The sequence below is a fragment of the Emydura macquarii genome, unplaced genomic scaffold (genome assembly GCF_026122565.2).
Source record: "Emydura macquarii macquarii isolate MOO-44397 ecotype Brisbane River unplaced genomic scaffold, CSIRO-AGI_Emac_v2 contig_3240, whole genome shotgun sequence".
Lineage (NCBI taxonomy): Eukaryota > Metazoa > Chordata > Testudines > Chelidae > Emydura > Emydura macquarii.
In genome coordinates this window covers 1983593-2003659 of record NW_027133377.1, presented here as the reverse complement: position 1 = coordinate 2003659, position 20067 = coordinate 1983593, and the positions used below count along the sequence as shown (strand labels likewise).

Sequence of the window (20067 nt, the reverse complement as noted above, 5' to 3'; positions counted from 1 at the left end):
TTACAATAGGTGAAAATTTGGCCCTTGGTTTGATTATATCTTTTAAAAATTGGACACTAAGGAATTCTATGATCACTGCTATTGAAGGTTGCAGTCTTGGTACTTTGCAGGATCTGAGCACTTCAAATTGTGCTATAAGTTTCTTCTTACTAGTGGATATAAACTAAGGCAACTAATTCTGTACAGCATTGTTCCACACTATTTCATTTAAAGCATCTAGTTTTGCTTGAGTCAGTAGCTTAATAAGAAATATAGGTAAGTGTGCAGTGTTAGGGATGCCAGTAATTTAAAATAGCTCTAAATTTTGTTTATTGCTATGCTTGCATGCTAGGTGGTCAGGTATTGATTTTATGGTATTGTGGGATAATATAAATAGATTAGTGAATGGAGAAAAGGTTGACATTTTGCAGGTATGAAAGCTTGCTAAATAGACTGTTTTGTGGGATACTCATGTAAAAGTCTTAATAGGAACTTGTCTTAGCCAGTTTCAGAGAGGACAGTCATTCTGTCATATTACTGACTTGCAGGGAAACAGCGTAAAACTAGTTTAGATCATAAACTCTCATCTCAGCTTGCAGTATTGTTGGGTTACCCAAGGGCCCAGTTCTGCAAAGCTGCTGTTCAAAAACAGAGGGGCCTTTGTGTCAGGGGTGGGCCTTTTGCCATCCCAGGGAAAACCTGCCCAAATCTGGCCAAGTTATAAGCCTTTGAAAAATTGCAGTTTGAACATGTGCATTACAGGCTTCTTAAATTCACCACAGGTTTTGCCCAGACAGAACATGCTTAGGCCAGGGGATGAGCAGTACTTTTCCTGCAATTGCCACTGTGGGCCATGCCAGATCAGGATCTGGGAATCAGAACTGTGAGCAGGGAGCCTGCCTCTGCTGTGCACTGTGACCTATGCTGCTGGGCCCATGAAGGCTGGAGAAGAAGCTTCCTGAGTTGAATAAAGAGGGGACAAGAGCCAGACCTATGGGAGGAGTAGACAGGGACAAAATGTCCAAATTTTGAATTTCCCATGAACTGGAAATTGAGACTTTCGGCCAGCTCTGTTGACATACCTTGGAGTGGACCTCTGCAATCAGTTAGTTGTGGAGATAGTGGATATGTGAATGCATCATGACCTGGCTAAACAAAGCTGGAAGATTCTATAGCCGCTTACATCACTTTATGTTGTCTTGATTATTCACCTTATTGTACAAAGCAGTACAAATTGAACTGGTTGCAAGCATGAAAAGTGAGGTAATATTATGGGCTGGGGTGCCACTTTTACTTATTAACCAATCTTTTTTTAATGCAGTTCCTCCAGTGGATACACATAAACTGACATTTAAGCTAATACAATTAAATGACCCTCTGTGCATATACACAGCAACTTAATTGGGAAATTTATATTGTGTGTTCCATTTCAGAAATATAGAATACTTTATATACAATATTAAAATAATAACAGATTAACTGGTTTTTAAGAAGCATTTGTTTAGATTTTTAAGTTTTAGTTATCATGATGAATGCTAAAACATTTTTATTTAAGAATTATAGCTTAACTATGCCATTTGATCAGCTTTCCTAAATGACACAAGTACAATGTTATGATGTATTTTAAAAAGAGCAAGATCCATTAAGTGCCTAAATGTGCTTTGGTAGGTTTTGTATATTAAGGATGGATTGACACAATTTTACAGTTGTGCTATTGCAGCTTGAAATATTGCCCTGCGCACATTTTTAAATTTAATTTCCAAAACAAGTATTAAAATTCCTATTGACATTTAATGGAATGTAATACTAGTTGAAGAGACATGCTTTCCCTGTAGTCTCTTTTTCTTCATGGAGGAGAGCGAGGCAATTCTTGTTAAGAGGTTCGATTTTTTTTTTTTTTTGCAAGGTTTAATTATTTTTCCATTGAAAACAAAAAAAAGGATTTGGTCACATTTTTCACCCCCCAAAGTTGTTAATAGGTTCCAGAATATGGGTTAGGGAAGCATACAGGTCACTTCCAATTTTACTATTGTATTTTTATAGCCATGTATTTATCATTCTTTCTGTCTGAAAAATAAATACTCTTAGACAACTATGGAACCTAGAAGTTGAAACTTGAGATGCTGTTCAAGGGAACAACATTGATTTCTTTTCTGAGTGAGAAATGGGATTAATATAAGATTTTGGAGACATGGTTTTTTCCCTACTACAAAAGTCTGTTGTCTCGCATGTTCCCCAATAGAACGGATGCACATTAATGGTGAATAGAATGTTTGTTTTCCCACCAAAGCTGACACACAGTTTCAGAGGTCAGGCACTGTCTGATACTGCATTCACTGTCTTAAGCTTCTCTTTTCCCACAGGGGATGGATTTGTATAAGAATTACCCCAGCTACTTTTCCATTAGCTGAGAATGTTTCTCAGATGACTCTCTGTCCAGCCTGCCTTGCTTCAGTTTAGAAGCTGAACACAGTGCATGTTTGGAGACTATAATTAACCTGGCACAAGATACATCTTCATACTGCATCATGGGTGAGTGGGGCAGGGGCAGATGAGCGCCACGTCAGCAATTCAGCACTTAAAGAGGTCTTTAATTCAATGTTTCTGTCCTCGCAGACTGACCATCTGGTGGAGAATGAGAAATACAGACTAGACAGGGTGCTATTTGATGTTGAGTTTTCCTTTAAAAGTTTTACACTGCATTAAACCATTCAGTCAGCCCAGAGAAACCTTCCAACACATGTTGGAATTGAAGGGTTTTGTAGTAGAAACATGATAGAGGAGTGAAGAGGTGCTGTTTAAAACATTTTTGGGTATGTCAGAGGAATTCTTTTAAGCCAGCCAGTGCCCCCACATTACATCGTAGCTGCTGAAAAGACCTTTCTCCTAACTAACCCCTTCCTCCCACTACACAGCAGGCACTAGCTCTGGCAGAGCACTTTATGCATCAGTCACACAGGGACCTTTCTTATCCATGGCAAGCAGTAAGATAATGTGCCCAGGCAAGACCAAACTCAGTGAAGCATAAAATCAGTTATTTCCAACTAGCTCACTTTTGATTGAAGGAACAGCTTCCAGTCTCACAGCAAGAGGACTAACTTGTGACTCACGGCAGCAATTTACCCATTCCAAAGGAAGCTGCAATTGTTTTAAAGATTGGGAGCAGCCACGCTAAAACAGAAGCTACAAAAAGGTATCAAGGATCATTTTAAATCAATGTTGGTCAAGCACAGATCACTTTTCTTTTCTCATTTGTTTTGAAGTGAGCGCTATTTACATCTTAGTTAAGAAAGTATTTAGTTAATGGCTTTGAGGAAGAAGGGGGCTATTTAGGACAAAAAATAGTTCTTTATCATTTGTTATAACTGTATTCCAAAGCTACGTAGGGGTAGGGTTTCAAGCAGTTAATGTCATGCCAATGTTCCTTTTTGCTTTTGAAAGGTTCTACAGTCAGGAAGGTGAAATTACAGTGCTTTTAACAAAATTGATTTTTTTGTACCACAAATCTTTTCTCCATTGAAATGGTGTGTCATTGACCCTTCTTTATAATACTGTTCCTGGTGCTAGCTCAAGTGCAATAATTGCTTTTCCTCACAGACTGACTGAGGCACCGGCCTGTGAAGTATGAGTTAAAGTTCAAATTACGCAATTTTTGTTCTTTGCTTTAGGACTACCTGCTCTGAATATTTAACCAAACTGGGAAAAGAACAAATGAGCGGCACTAAAAAGTTTCAAGGCTGGGAGTGGGAGTGAAATCTGCTTACGGCACCGACACTTTTAAAAAATAAATATAGATCATTACGATGAGTGAGTATTAGTGTTCATACCGTACAGGAACCTGCCTCTCCGCCTCTTCTCTCTCTCCAGATTAGCTTCACTGCTGTACCACAATACATGCCCTTTACAGTGCTTTCCATTATAACCAATCACATGGCAGCAAAGAAACCACTTTAGCACATCATTTGATTTAACACCGTACAGTACGTGGAGTGCTTTATAGCCAGTGGGTTAAGATAGTAAAAGTTTAAAAAAAATAGGACTGTCACAGACATAAGAATTAGCTGTCACATTAAAGGTCAGCATTATGTGTATTATTTTTTCTCCTCTCCCTTTCTTTAGGAATTCTCTCATCATTATAGCCAGACTGCAGAATGTAATAAAATGCATAGATGGGATTAGCTAATAGAAAATGTAATGGCTGGGAAAGGCGAAAGTTTCATTTGTGTCAGTGTAATACAGTGAAACACGCACAAACACTTCATTAACATTGACAGCCTGTCACACCTTTCCTTCCCCCCGTACCAGTAGATCAATCAGACTGCTTATTGAAGAGTGGAGCTTTATTTACAACACCACCAGATAATCAGGTTAAATATTTAGAAGCACCTGGACCTCCCTCGATATCAAAACATTACCATGTCAGACACTTTGATATATAACTCCCTCTTCAAACCTCTTCCTGTGTATAACATCCCAATCTACTGGGGCTAAAGTCTTCCAACCCCACCAAAGGCGAGCTTGCTGCAAGCACTTATGCCCTCATTAATATGCAGTCCTTGCCTGCATGGGGCTGTCAGTCTGATCTATCCCCAGCTCTCAGCTTTCCCCATGCCAATGAGTGAAGATGCTATTACTGAACTGTCCAAAGTCAGTTAACCCATCTATCAATCAATCAATTAATCTGTGTCTAGGTAAAAATCCCCAGTGCCACTGAAGGTCCTGGGAAGCACAAGACAGGGCTAAAACCAGCCTAAAGAAAATTAACTGATTAAGCACTTTATTATAGTTCTACCTCTGTGAGGTCCCCAACTGTGCCAGTCGTAGTCAATGATACCCTGTGCAAAAAGACTCAGCTGCTAGGTCAGAGTTTCTCTCTGCAACCGCATACACATTTGTGTATCGGAAAGGAAGGGAGGAGATCCCCTTCTTCGAATGGAATGGATCCTGCCATTCTTGTATCATCAAAAGTTTAGGCACTTAAAGAAAAAGGGTTTTAAAATCTGGCCCACATTGCAATTTCCAAGTATCTTTTACATAGGTGCAGCACAAAGCCCTATGTTGTCATTGTGGTATTTCTCCACTGCTAAATTTTCTCTGTTAAACCTGCTCATCTTTTCCCTGAGTGAGTTTTACATGTGTGCAAAACACACACATACACACAGAGAAAATAAACTATCCAGCTTTTTTCACGTGGATGAAGAGAGAGATCAATGAGAGATCAGATGATACAATGATGGGAGCTATAGAAATAGTTAGATGGATAGTTCAGATAGCTAGATGTCTATATAAACAGCTAGATGGGGGAGTGGACTGGGGTCCCTTTATTAAGTGACTTGGGTTCATATTCTTGCCTCAGCCTCTGATTCCCCATCTGATCATGGGAAATAATTTAATCTCTCTGTATTTCACTTTCCTTATCTGTAAAATATGGATAATACCTATCCACCTTAAAACATCCTCTGGTGCTACAAAGGGCAAAGAATGTATTTATTCTCCACCACCACCATCAGTACCAATGCTCTCTATATTAAAGAGGTTCTGTGAGGGGAATACAAACAAGAAGGAAGAAAATTCATTCACCTTTAACAAAAGTTCTGTGGAGTCTAGGATGTACATCATTTCTATACATATGCACAACTCTCTTTATGGACTGTATAGTTTTTGAAGGTACCTAAAATAGCATGTGTATACACCTAATGTTTATATCTGCTGTAGTATAAGGCATAATTCATTATTTATTTTGTCCCTTAATGTTACTGAATGTATTAGCAGATTAATTAGCTACTTGTCATGTGGCACTAGCATCTTAATAATCCTGCCAATAGAATTTTGGGGCAGGAACTGTCTTTTGTGTTTGTACAATGCCTAGCACAATGGGATCTTGGTCTACAACTAGGGCTCCTAGGTGCTACCACAACACTACTACTATTACCACTATTACTACAGCTACTAATAAAATGAGCTATCTCTTATATTTGGTACAAAGCACTGTGACATCAAACACAGGACATGAGCACTGAAACAGTTTAATAGAAGCAAAAGTAAGATGTTAAATTCCCGGGTGATTTTCCTGCAGTGGGAAAATTTTATCCAGTTTCTTATAATTGTTTCTGGATACCTCAGGGTCCACTGCTTTATTCAAGTTTTACCCTTTGAGTCTCTCTTTGCTGTGAGTAAATTGTGGATGGGTTTATAACCTGAATTCTTCCAGAAATACTAAATGCCTTTACCCTTGTTTTCTTTCTACAGTTCTGAGCCGCTTTAATCTGGCATTGACAATAGAGCTGTGAGAAATATTCAGAGTGAACTGACGCTTGGGTTTTGAGGATTTATATTTTGCAGATCCTCTTGTGAAAGTTTGGAAACAATGACTGAGCATTTTTACACAGCTGGTAAAGCCACAGTTCATATGCCCACATCTAATATCTTATTGTCTGCCAAAAGTTGCCCCTCATCTCCACAAAAAGCCCTGGGAATCCCAGGAAAGTTATTTCCAAATTATTCTTTGTTCTTAATTATGAATATGGCAAGGAAAAAACTAAGAAATGAGCATATGTTGGCAAAGTGATTTCTAAATACAATGCTTTACAAATTTTTTCCAAGAGGCATCTAGGGAGTCTATAAAATTACTTTCCATCTCATAATGGCCTAATTCACATGGGACACTCTTTGGCCATGTCTACACTGCAAAAATGTATCATTTTCTAATATGATGCATTTTCCCAGTGTGAACACACAGAAGATCAGCTAAGCTGAAATTTCACTATCTCTACAGCACTCTTCATATAGAGCTGTTTAAACAAGTAACCGTCTAAAAAGAGAATGTAGAAAAGTTTGTTCTTGATCTTTTCCAAGAAAGATCACTTGGAAAGTGGATTTTAAATATATCACTAAGATGCTTCAATGATAAACACAATAGAAATGCCAATGAGTAAATAATCCAAACTCTCTGGACATTGGTGTGCACTGTCACTTAAAAATCTCTGGAGGAAAAGCCCACTGAAGTCATGGATGTTGAGAAAAGTTATTGGAAAGCCTGTATTTTTCCTTATTTTTTTCAGCAACTTTTCCAAAATATTTGATAAGAAGGACATAACTATTTTTGTTAATAAGCAACTGAAGCAGGGTATACCTACTGAAATCTTATTTTTTCCTCAAGCCACCTGGAAGTAACAATGTGTTTTCAATACTTTTAAAGGGAACATCTGAAGGCCAGTGTGTATCAAAGCTGCCTCTGGCCTGTGACCACCAGCATAACCTTTATATATAGGAGATACAATTGTGCTACTATTTAAAGACTCAGAGTTATTTCTCTGAATAAGGGGCAAAAAATCAAAGCTTCTTTGAAATTATCCTTGGCTGCTTCATCCATATTGTAAATAGTGTTCAAATTCTAATCACTTACCCAGTGGTGAAAACAGTTTGCTCATTGAATTATAAAGTGCTACATGCATAAGGGAATAATGGGGATATTAGTATCTTAAAATGATCAACTCAGGAAAAAGCACTAATGTTATAATTCTGCCATTTTTATAAATTTCAAGCAATATTCTTAATGTATTGTTACCAGAATCTTTGAATCTGTATTTTTGTACCTTTATTTAAATATAGCAAAACTGTTACTTAGCCTCTTTTCTTTGATATCCTAGAGCTATAATGGTTCACAATGCCCTGTTTTTTAGAAGGATAAGCAATAATTTTAGTCTTCTATATACTAGGGACAGTGGCCTGCACTTTGGACAATCTGTGGGTTTGTCTACATGATACAATAGTCTGTGTTAGAGAACTGTAAATTCTAGTACGCAATCATACTGACTGGCCTGTGTGGACCCTGCTGGCATGCATTAAAAGTTCCCTACTGCATGTTAACATTGTACTTTTTGAAATGGGACTATGTTAATATGAACTAGGGAGCTTTTAGTGCAAGCCAGCAGAGTCCACTTAGTGTATGTGTGACATGCTGCTGCTCACAAGATTTACAGCTCTCTGGTGAGGATTAATGCACTCTGTAGACAAGGCCTGTGATATTGAATATGTATGTGTATTCTACATAATGCACCTTTTAAAATGTTTGATAGATCATCATTTATTACTCTATGTATTGTGGTGGTACCTAGAGGTCATCTGTCAAGAATAATGGTATCACTGTGCTGGGCACTGTGCGTACATATGACAAAAAGCCAGTCTCTGCCCAAATACTTTACAGTCCATGTATCTGCCTCTGAATAAGTCTTCTGCCCCCATTAACTTCAGTGGCAATTGCACACATGCATTGAAGAGGAGAAGTTGACTCTGAGTCTATTGTCTCAAATTTCTCAGTGTTTTTCCCCCCAATAACTTGATAGTCACCTACAGGGATCCAAATACATATAGGTAGTGTTTCAAGTTCTATCCCATGCAGGATGGATCCTGAATTCTTCTTAAAATTAGATTGATTTAATTAATCTAAGATGCAAAAAAGAAAGACCAGCCCATTCATCCCCCTCTACCCAATTAGCTGACAGTCCTTATTGTACCCCACTAGATTGTAGTGGCCCTTGTTTGGTGTGTGTATATAGTTGCTGGGAACAGGACTCCCTATCTTCCAGGTGTTATAATAATGCTCTATATCTGCGTGTTTAAGACACTTTACAAACTAATCCTCACAATACTCCTCTCAGTAAGGTGGTGGTGGTAGTATTATTATTATTATCCCCATTGTACAGGTAAGGAAACAGAGAGAGAGAAAGAGGTGAAGGGCTATGTGGGAAGTCAGTATCAGAACTTGGATTAGCACTCAAGATTTCCTAATTCCCAGACCTTAAATTTAAACCACACCATCTCTCATGTCTTTTGGAACAAAGTGGAGAGAAGTCCCACTTTGTGGTTGCAAACAGCGCCTCAGCGTTCTCTTCAGGACCCCAGTAGTCCATTGCTAATTTAATGAAATTATGGCCTATTTTCTTTTCTACATGCATTATCACCTTCTCAGCATCTTAACACCATTACTAAGTTTCAAGATCATGTGATATTCATTCCACGGTATAGCATTATAACATTTCCTGCTACTGCACTTTACCTTTGTTCAAAACACTGAAGAACTAACACTTAGAACCAGTAATAAAATAACGTAACATTGCCAACAAATTTAACATCATGACTTTTGATCATGTCAGCGGAACAATCTGATTTTCCTCTGAGGCTAATAAGAAAGTGCCTTATAAGATCAAATGCATAGTTAAAATAAACGTTTCTTGCTTTATAACATCTGATCTGAATTAATTAGCCAGAAAGTATCAAAACAAATGCAAAAGCTCATGTTACTCTGGCAATGTCTGCAGAGAACATTACATGATTTACATCACACAACATTGTAACCCGAAGCTGAAATATGCTTGTCAAAGAGTTTGCAATGTATTTTCTTTCTTGCATTTGCATTTTATCACTAAGGGAAGAAACTCCAACAGAGCCAGGTTACCTTTACTATAAAGATCCTGAGTCACCTGATGTTTAATATTCGATTCAAATGTGAATCTGAACCTTGAAATTTCTATTGGCATATGGTGGGTTCCTGACACAGAGTTGAATGTGAGGAACATTTTGTATTTCGTTTATTTGGTTATCCTGTGGAGCTATAATGTAGTCAATAAATTAAAATTGGTAAGCTCCTGCAAGCATTCCTTTTACAGAGTTTGTTCTCTAATGCAGTGTGGCAGACACTTCTGCTGCATTGATAAATAAAACAAGAGGCTTTCACAATACCTACAATTATAATGAATGAATGTGTATGTACTGCTAGTCAGTCACCCACTAAATAAGAACCAAGCATTTACATTATTGTATCAGGCAGGTAAGTTTAACAGATGTTGTGGTGGGAGGTTCCGTGGGGAGTCAAATTTTAATTTACATTTTTAATAAATCGCTGTGCCTGTGAAGCCTGGTGGATATTATTTTCCCAATGTGATTTTTTTTTGCTACTGAAACATGTACAGTGAGTTTTTGTGATGTGAAAGTAAAGGGGAGGGACTGCTTTTTTCCTTACAGTTTTAGGCCTTGATCCTACAAAGTCGTAGGCACGTGCTTAACTCTTATGCACAGTGAAGTGTCCCTTTGGATTTGGTGTCAAGTCTAGATAGTGGGTGAAGTTAAGCACAATCCTTCAACATGCAGGTAGCATTGTTAGTAATATAAAATCTGATACTGTTACTTGATGCACTACTCATTATGTCAGTTACAGGTTTGATCAGCTTTAAGATTAACTAAATCAATTATTACACAATCAAGTAAATTAGATTCCAGTGAGAAATTGTTAGGTATCATGGAAACATTTTAAAATACACCAACATCAGTTGTTTTGACACCCAATAGAAAACCCATAGCACCTAATCAGTCATTATCCTTTATGTGATTTGTGGCTCTCAAAAACTTTTGTCAGATACAGATTTGTCCGTTGAGTTGTAGAGATGGCATTAGTATTCTTTAGATTACTTTCAAGGTACAAGTTTAGAGCCAGTTGATCTAGGAATGATGTTATTGGTCCAGGAAATTAAGTATATAATGTTTAATGAAATAGTGCTTTGGTCAGGCCATGTACTTTAGCAAAATGATGTTTCCTGTTGGTCTCTGGATTTAACAAACAGGTGGCGGATAGTTTTCTGCTATGTATCAGCATTCTCCTTAAAATTTGAAAATTGGACCCAGCTATCTTTTGTGTACAAGCCTTTCCTGGTATGTTTAGGAGTATAGCCAGCTGAGCAACAAGTTTTTCTTTTTCTTTTTACCACTGACATGAAACTCCCCTATTCTTACAGTTCTCTTCTTGTTGCACTTATGTCATAACTGAGGCCTTGCAGCATAAAGAAGCCTTTCTGTACCAGAAAGGGTAAAGTGCACAGAGTTTTGATTAAAAGCCACTTCTGTCAGAATCCTCAAAGACCAATGGGAGAGTTAAACATTAAAAAGAGTGTCACCTTGGATTCTTCCCCAGATTCTTAGTCTCCCGGAACCCCAGTGCTGGAGACACTTCACTAAGTGTTCTCACTGGTTGCAGTGGGGTTTTTTGATGTTCAAGACCTCTTGGAGATCTTCAGCACCTTATAGGATACAGCCCAAAATGTAGTAAAAGTAAAGTGCATAGGAGTTAGAAACATCAATTCTTTTAGGACTTGTCTACACGGTGCTTTAGTCCGCACCAGAGGAGTGCAAATTTTAGTCCATATGAGCATATCACACACTAACTGGCCTATATGCACCCTGCTGGCATGCGTTTAAAGTTCCCTAATGCACATTAATGTAGCCCTGGTTTAAACGGCACTATATTAACATGCACTAGGAAACTTATAGTGTGTGCCAGCAGGGTCCACAGGGGACAGTTAGTGTGCAACACCCTAGTGTGGACTAGAATTTGTACTCCTCAGCTGCACACTAAAGCACCATGCAGACAAGGCCTTAGAATCAGAGATGAAAAATAGAAGTTTTACTTGCTAGCCCTCTTGCATCTCCTACATGCACATACACCATGTTGCCAAGACCCTGACCAGCTCAAAGACAATTCACTTCTGCTGAAGAGGAATGTAATTGGCAAGCAGGTGCAGCTGTAGCTCTCTGAGTTCCTTAGACTACCTTCCCATGGGCCTGATCCAATGCCCATTGAAGTCAATGGAAATCTTTTAGCTGAATTTGGCTAGCATTGGGTCATGGCCCATATGAGCATAGCTACGTGGAAGCCCTCTCTTGTACATTGAAGAGCAATAGGAGCCTCAGAAAGTCCAAGAGTAAGAAGCAGAGCTCCAATCAAATTTGTCAGACATTGATCATAGACAGTCTGCTGTCTTGCCTGCCCCGTTCTACAAACTTTCTAAAAATCCCCTTTACCAACTATTTTGTGTGTGCTGCAGATGTCCAGGAGATGGTCGGGGACATCCATTTGTAACAGGAAAGTCAGAGACATAAGCACAAATGCCTAGATTGCTGCAGAAATATTCATTAGGGAAGGTCTTTGTGTTTGGTGAGTGTTTTCTGAGCTGATTGCAAATGACCACAATTGAGAGTGATTCTAGTGTCTAGAATGGTTGCTGTTATTACACAGGGAACAAAACAATGAATCTGACAAAAGTGTTTCTACACGTGGGGATTGCTTAAGTAAAATAACAAATGAAGGGCCATTTCTGGACTTCAAAGTGGGGAGAGTTAAATTTAGTTTATTGTCCATTGCTAGCTTTCCAAACTGCATTTAGTTCTGCACAGCAGGCTGCATGCATTTTATATCATAAAACTCCCATGAATTGAACAATAAAAAGGCATCTTCCAATGTAAATACAGGCACCCCATCCCCCCTGCACACTCAAGCAGAAGCCTGAGAAAATATCTAGATTTTGTACCGTGGTCTAAAAATTATCAAATTTATTCTGTCAACCCAGTGGGCAAGGTCTGTTTAGCTACCAGCCTTTTGGGTGCAGAGAGTAACACAAGAATTTCAACTGACCTCATCTGTAGTGGTGGCTCATGGGGGAATAGGCAGACTCTTAGGTAGCCAGAACCAATGTAGTGAAATAGATTTAATTGATCACAGGAAATGCCTTGAATTGCACCCAGAAGCAAATAGAACACCAGTGCAGTTTACAGACGACAAGTCTAATCTATTCCCTACAGTTAACACTCCTACACAGCTGTCTTCTGTACTACCTGTAGCTTCCATGGGATCTTCAAGTGTAAGCCCATGTTGAGTGCAGTGCATTAATCCAAGTGGGCTGCAACAAGGCATGGATGCAGGTCTCCAACAAAAGATTCAAGGATGCTGTCCAAAGCTGTGCTAATTTAGAAGAAAATATATTACTGGAGATTGAGAGGACTCTACTTTATTCACACTATCCACACATTTGAGCCCAGATTGTGAGCAGTCTCTGCTTGGTTATACAGGGGAAACAAAGTGCTTCCTCACCATGAGTAGCCTTTGGATTTCCTATATTCAGGAGAGCACAGGGACTGTTTGATCTTGCTGCTCTCTGAGGAGCAGGACTCTGAGTAGAGGGTGTTGAGAGTGGATGGCCCCACTTACCCTCCACCCTACCTTTTGTGTGAATGAAGCAGATGGAGCTCCAGCGTGTGTGTGGATGGATTGATAGATATGATGAAGGGAGATTGTAGGGAGGGGGAGGGGAGGTCTCATTAAGTTGGTGAGAGACTAAGTTCCCAATCTTAGATAGTGTTTAGTGTCTTCAACTTTCAATGACTTCCATGGGATTTGATGTTGCTCAGCACCATGTAGAATGAAGTGCTATATAGGTGTGGATGGAGCAGGAGTGGAATCCTTTCCCCAAGAGTGTAGGAGTACACTTTGTTGCCTTCGTTACCAGTGGATTGTTATTCCCACATGTAAAGAGATTTGTTTTCTTTGTTCCCACTGAGCCCAGTGCAATATGCATGATTCATGCTTGTGTGTTTATATAAATTTTGTTTTGTAAGCAAAGCTGCAGCCCTTCCATTCCAATGATAGTGCAGTTAATGGGAATTGGGAGAAAGAGAGTGGGGGAGTAGCCTAGCGTTAATGGATGTATGCAGTAAAACCAGCTGTTGAGAAAGTTCCTCAATAAAAAGGACAGAGACAGTACACAAAAACAGACATGTAGTGTGGTTTAATTGAATTGGATGAAATATGCAGAAGTATGTGGTTTAAAATTATTCACCACTAAGGCTGAAAGAAATGTAGTTTAGAACTTAAATGCTGAACCATTTAGTTCAGTTTTAAAAGCTTTCAAGCAAATGTGTATTTGAATGAAATTAAAGTTTCTACTCAAGGGGAATAATAAACAAAGAGCTGCTGACAGACTGAGAAACTGTACATTTTTTGTAGTTACACTTATCCCTGGAATATTTACAAGTGAAGTTGTTTTGAAAACATTCTTCATACTTTAGGCCTTATTCTCCAGAGAGCTGGGGAAGCTTTGCACTAATTCAACAACTTAAAACTGCAAAAAAAAACCCACCTTAGCTAGCCGCTGGGTAGGGAAATACCAAGTAGCGTAAAGCTCCCTGCCATCCTGACACCTAGCTGCCAGTATCTGAGACATGGCCAGTGTGCCTTTATGACCTGCTGCTGGAATAGTGCCCTGACAGCCCCAACTTTAATGCCCCATCCTGAGATGCTTTGAAAGCTCCTCAGCCACAATGCAGGGGCTGGGCCTTTGAGTACTTCTGCACATGGAGTGCCTGATCCAAAACCCATTCAAGTCAGTGGAAAGACCCTCATGTAGAATTAAACATAAGTTATTCAGGATTTGTAATCTTGATTTGGAGTTGATGTACCAATCAGAGAGCATAGCTTAAAAGCCCCCCATGAAGATACAAATTACTTGTTTAGCGAATTACTTCCAGGAGTTTTTGTTTTAAAATGCTGTACTTGGTTCACTAGACCATGCCTGTTCACAGCACTTAAAAGTGTGTTAGGCTTAGAAATTTGATTCAGAGTGTAGTTTCAAGACATGCACGTCATTGAGTCAATGCACTCCGACTTTCTGAGAGTTTACATTATGATGCCACTTGTTGTCACTGGCCATCTACTGAAATTACATAAATTATGAAAATCAGCCAGCATGTAGAAAGATTTTTAAAGGGACAACATAAACATGAAAATCACATTTCAATCTGAGAAATGTTGTACTTACTATTGTTACTAAGATCAGTAAGAACAACTTTGGAGGAAATATAGTCTCCTATGTTTTCAGTTTTCTGCGTTGGTACAATTATAAGCACTTTTTGTAGACTCCTTTTCCTGGGTCTGTAGGTCAGTTGCACCTCTCTAGTGCAATTCTCTGGAGAGGACTCACCTGCACACTCTTCACCGGACTCTGACACTGAAGAAGCACCACACAGGTATGTGAGTGCAGAGAAAGCTTGGGGGGCATTTGGGGCTACAAATGCTTGTTGGTGGTGTTTTGGCATTTCCCCAAACCCCTCATAATTCCTTATAAAGCAGAGGTGCAGAGAAATCCTTATACATTTTTTCCATAGTACTTAAAGGGTTCTGTATGAGAAAATTGATTTTTTTTAAATGATTCAATTAAAATCAGGTAAACAGTGTTTCTTTAAAAAGTTTCGTACTAGAGATCAATCTAATCCAAAGTTTACATCTAAACAAGACCAAATTTAGTCAGGAGAGGGAAGATGTTTGAAATCCAGGTGTTTGAAATAGTCCATATTTTTATAAAGGACAAACCAAAATGCAGAATCTGATCACCTTTGAACTTTTGGAGTGTTGGTAATCCAAACTGAAATGTTGTGGCTTGGGCAGCTCTTTATTAAATACCTATTTACAAAACAGATTTTTTTTTTTGGGGGGGGGGGAGAGGGGAGCGGGGAGTCAAATACTGTTGCAGGAAATAGAAGCAGTATCAAACCTATGTCATAGAGGGAACCCCACCTTCAGCTTTTTCTTATATGTAAAATACTGATTTTTATGCTCATTAGTATTTTACCTTTTTTCTATTTTTTCTTTATGTTGGCTGTACAAAGGCACTACCATGACAGGGTTTTGTTTTAGGAGATATTGCATTCTTTAAGGATAAAGGTAATTGCTAAAGTTTGGCTCATCACTTTACAGGCCTGGCTTCAACAGAATATAGACAGTGGCATTTTGAATTCATCACCGTATGAAATTAGAACATCACTAGCAGTAACCGGGGGTGTTCTGATCAAAATCACAGCACACTTTGCAGGCAGTTGCTGTGCTCTGGCTTCATTGATTTAGGAAGTTAGCAGTACAGAAGCAAAGAGGACTCAGTATGTGTTTGCTGATAGTTTTTTAATTGCAAATTCACTTCACATAAGTTTCACAGAAGAAGTGTTTTTTTTTTGTTGTTGTTTTTTTTAAAGAGGTACTCAAGTGAAGAGAGACTGGTGGCTTGTGAATTTGAAGGAAAGAGTATGTCATGCATAGGAAGCTGCGTTGTAGAATATTTGGAGGCAGGGGTAGGAGAGAGGCAGTTTACATGGTCCCTTTCATCACAGACAAACACTATGAACACATGGGCACTGAGCACATTGTTGGGAATAGGGGAATCATTGGACAATCTCACCAGTGCAAAATCCTATTTTTGTGAGATGTGCCATGATGGCTTTAATGTCCACTCTGTGCAGACAGGGTCTTTCAAATGCAAATTGCTCAGAGAGGGATGCCATCTCCTCCATTTTTCTGTCTGAGCCCAGTATACTACCAATTACATAACCAAAATTTATTTACTTATTATTTATCATCTGAACTAACCCATCTCAGAGCTGAATGGTACTGTGGTTTTCTAATTCAGAAGGATTAAATGCTGAATTGGCGCTGTTGGGACTTGAACTTTTTCCACAAAGTCTAGATATGTTGCGGAGATATCCTTTTCAGCAAGGTAATTCATTTGTAATTGACAAAGCCTTACTTGACATCCACTAGGAGAGAAAATACTGCACAAGAACAAAATGACAGATATCTTTCTCCAAATAGAGCCCAAAAGAGGCTTAGGAACATGCATAAAAATGCTAACTTTTTTTCTTCACCCATTTTCTGTTCATGATTGTGAAAAAGGAGCAACTGTGAGTTACATACTATTCTGTCATGAATTCTACCCCTAAATATTGCAAACTACAGTATGGCTGGGGTTGTGCAAAGGATAATTAATGTAGGTGGAACACAGCACTCAAGTAAGAGTCCATACTTGTAGATTCGTTTCAAGTTCAGCACATCATGGTCATTTTGCCATGTGGGTTGTGTGGACAAAGCATAGACAAATTTAATTATGCAGAATAGTTTCCTTTATTGTTTCTTTAGATTTTATTCTTTAATATCACAGATACACTTAAAAGTGATCTGCCACCATATTACATTTGAGACAGTTGTCATTGGTGCAGTTTGTGATTAGCAAACAATTCTCACTCTAATCACTGGCCACTTCTTTACTTTCAAACAACTTCATTTTAAAAACCCCCTCCCCAAATTATTCTTTGAACGTTTAGTACATTTCTTACAAGAAAGTCAATGATCAGTGACCTATAACTGAAATGGTCTTAAAATGTATTTGGAAAATCCTATTCATGCAGACAAGGAGCATGAAGATGCTCTTTCTTAAGGGCAAACTAACTGCTTTTCAGATTTCCGAAAAGGCACGTTTTCAATAATTTTGACACAACAATGGAAGCAATGTATAATTTTTAAATGTCATGTACAAATTGCAAAACGAAACATGAAGCATGCAAACAAATGAGTTTCATAAAAATAATATATGCACTTCTGTAGTGCCTTTTCATCTGAAGATCTCAAAACTACTTTACCAAATATTAATCACAACAGCACCACTGTGGGGTACGTAAAGAGAGCACAGGGATCACTTCATGGCACCCTTTTAAGAACACACAGCAGAAGTACACAACACCGGAAGCTGGTTGAGTGCTGGTTGTCAAGAGGATTAGCGTATCCATTTGAAACATCAGTAAATAATGTAGAATAATAGAATCATAGAAATATAGAGCTGGAAGGGACCTTGAGAGGTCATCAAGCCCAGCCCCCTGCACTGAGGCAGGACCAAATAAACCTTGACCATCTTTGACAAGTGTTTGTCCAACAAGCGTTTGTCTTAAAAATCTCCAATGACGGGGATTCCCTTGGAAGAATATTCAAATACTTAATTACCCTATTTAGTTAGAAAGCTTTTCCTTATATCTAACCTTAATCTCCCTTGCTGCAGATTAATCTTTTTATTACTTGTCCTACCTTCAGTGAACATGGAGAACAATTTATTACCATCCTCTTAATAACAGACCTTAACATATTTGAAGGCTGTTATCAGGTAATTCTCTACCTTTGAACTGTGGGTAAAGGGAGGTTTTTCCTCTCAGTAAGGCCAGAATTGGAACCAGGAAGGAACATTTGAGTGTACTTCATTTCTGCCTGGGGTAAAGGTTTTGCAAGGTTTCAAGATAATGGTGAGGGCTTGGGTTTGAAGATTAAGGGAATTCCTGTAGCAGAAAAGTGTTTTAACATGATAGGTTTTTTTTTTCTAAGAGAGGATTGGGCTAAGGAATTTTCTTGAGTTATGTAGAAGGTGACTGAGAGTTTTCTTTAATTAACCTGGGTGAATCTGAAGAATGGGGAAGTAAAATTCCTGTAAAGCAATATGGTAAAAGATTTAGCCACTAGTAATAGCTCTGACAGAATGAAATGGAAAGTATTGTTGGTTCCAATTTAATGTTTTGAGTTAAAATCTTAGAGTAATTCCTCTTATTATTTTGTAGGCAGGTCAGAGAATAAATTAAATAGATTTGAGTCAAGAATATGACACTCTGAGGGTTTTCCAAGGACCTAACATGGCAACAGGAAGCCTTGTTAGAGTTCAGAGATCTAGCTGGGGATATGGAACAATAGAAATTGCTCCCACCAAACTCAGCAGCAGATTGGTAATGCCAAACTTTAATAGAGTGTTCATCTCCTCATAGTCCAGGACTAAGATTCAATCCGTAGTTTTTAAGCATACCAGAAAACTCTTTAAAAGAGGATAACTAACTATGGACTCTACTTTTTCTGTTGTGTTATTACTAAAGCCAATGTAATCTATAAGTATTAGATATCTTATTCCATATGTTGTATGAATCTACAAACTGATGTTAAATCAGAAAAGAAATAGGTTTAAACAGTATTTTAGAGTATGTATCATGCCAGGGATTCCCGGGACAGCTTGGGTGGATTATCAAAAGTGATGAGTTTTTTTTAACTCTGCTCCACCGATGGCAATGGGACTTTTACCCAAAACTTCAGTGGGGCGCTGTTAGGCCAATGCTAAGCACTTAAGAAAGTCCCATTGTGACATTGACCTCCAGGGAAGCCATGCTGATATAGTTTAAAAAGGGCAAACTGCAAAGAATGGGGCAGGGAAAGCCCTAAATAGTAGTGGTTTTTCTTCCATAAAATATACCAAGCCAGCAACAAACAGGTTCTGTTGATCTCACTGGTCATTCAGTAGACAAAATACAGTTCCCTTAAAACTATCCAGCCCTTTGGCTAGCACCCAGACAGCCAAGTCAAATCTGATGGGGATTACTGAAAATCTTTATCCATCATATGTAAAAAAGTTCTACCAATCCCAAAGGATTGGACACATTACCAAAAAGGTCAATGAATAGTTCAGATCTTAAAGCCAATGCTTTTTAACTAAACTAACACTTTTTTTTTTAAAAAAGGGAAAGAGTAATGGTTAAAAAAGGTCAGTACACATACACAGATGAAAATAAAGCTCTTAGGTCAGTTTCAAAGTAGAGATGGTAACAGAATTGCAAAATTCTTAAATTGCAAAGTCTCTGAAATTACCCAAACAGCTTGGAGGTCATCAGTCCTTTTTAGAGCTTCTTTGTTAGATATCCAGTCTAGAGAAATGAAGACTAAATAGTCCATATTCAGAGTTTGTTCAATTCTCCCATGAGAATTAGCAGGGTGCTTCCAGGCTGGTGCTGATATGTCACTTTGGTGATCCAAACTTTCCCTGACGAGCTTGGACAGATTTGAGATAAAAAGGATCAGTCCACTAGAGTCTTTTATAGATCCATGCAGGCTGACTGATATTTTCTTGACAGCAGGTGTCTGTCTCCTTGAATAATTAATAGATGATTACTTGGGACTCTAAAGTACCATCTCCTATGTCCTGTGCACACAGGTAACTAGTTACATTGGCACAAGATAATTGGCCATTTACAACCATTTACAGGTATTTACTACTTAAACGTCAAAGAGAAATGCAAACAATAGTATTGTTATATTCAAAGTTCCATCAAAATGTTCATATGTTCCTTTTGAACTCTTAATCAATAGAACAGTGATAGATAGGAAAGCAGTTTATCTACACTGCTAACCTCTAAGAAGAGATATGTAAATAACATAAAATAACTACCAACAATACACTTGCATATCAAAGTTCTAGTCCACTTATGAGGAATGACCGTCACTATCATTGTACTTTCCTATAATATATCTTTAAAGGTCAGATTTGGGGCATGCAATTTGTAAAGTTACTTGGCTTTTTCGGGCCTAGCATCACATCCATCCTTTGGATCAATTCTGTTGCTGCTGTTGAAGTCTGAAGTTCC

At 38.4% G+C, this 20067-nt stretch overlaps 1 protein-coding gene across 4 annotated transcripts in view; it reads left to right on the top strand.

The window, feature by feature from the left end:
* Nucleotides 1-20067, top strand: part of SPON1 (spondin 1) — a 678179-nt gene that overhangs the window by 249368 nt on the left and 408744 nt on the right. For 2 of the 4 annotated variants that reach the window (XM_067532126.1, XM_067532124.1), the window contains one exon: nt 3648-3786. The exons of 1 other annotated variant lie outside the window; for it this stretch is intronic. The gene's annotated coding sequence lies outside the window, so the exon portion shown is untranslated. Of the gene's footprint in view, nt 1-2469; nt 2512-3647; nt 3787-20067 lie in introns of those variants that run through there. One more of the 4 variants, XM_067532127.1, reaches the window with a different exon arrangement.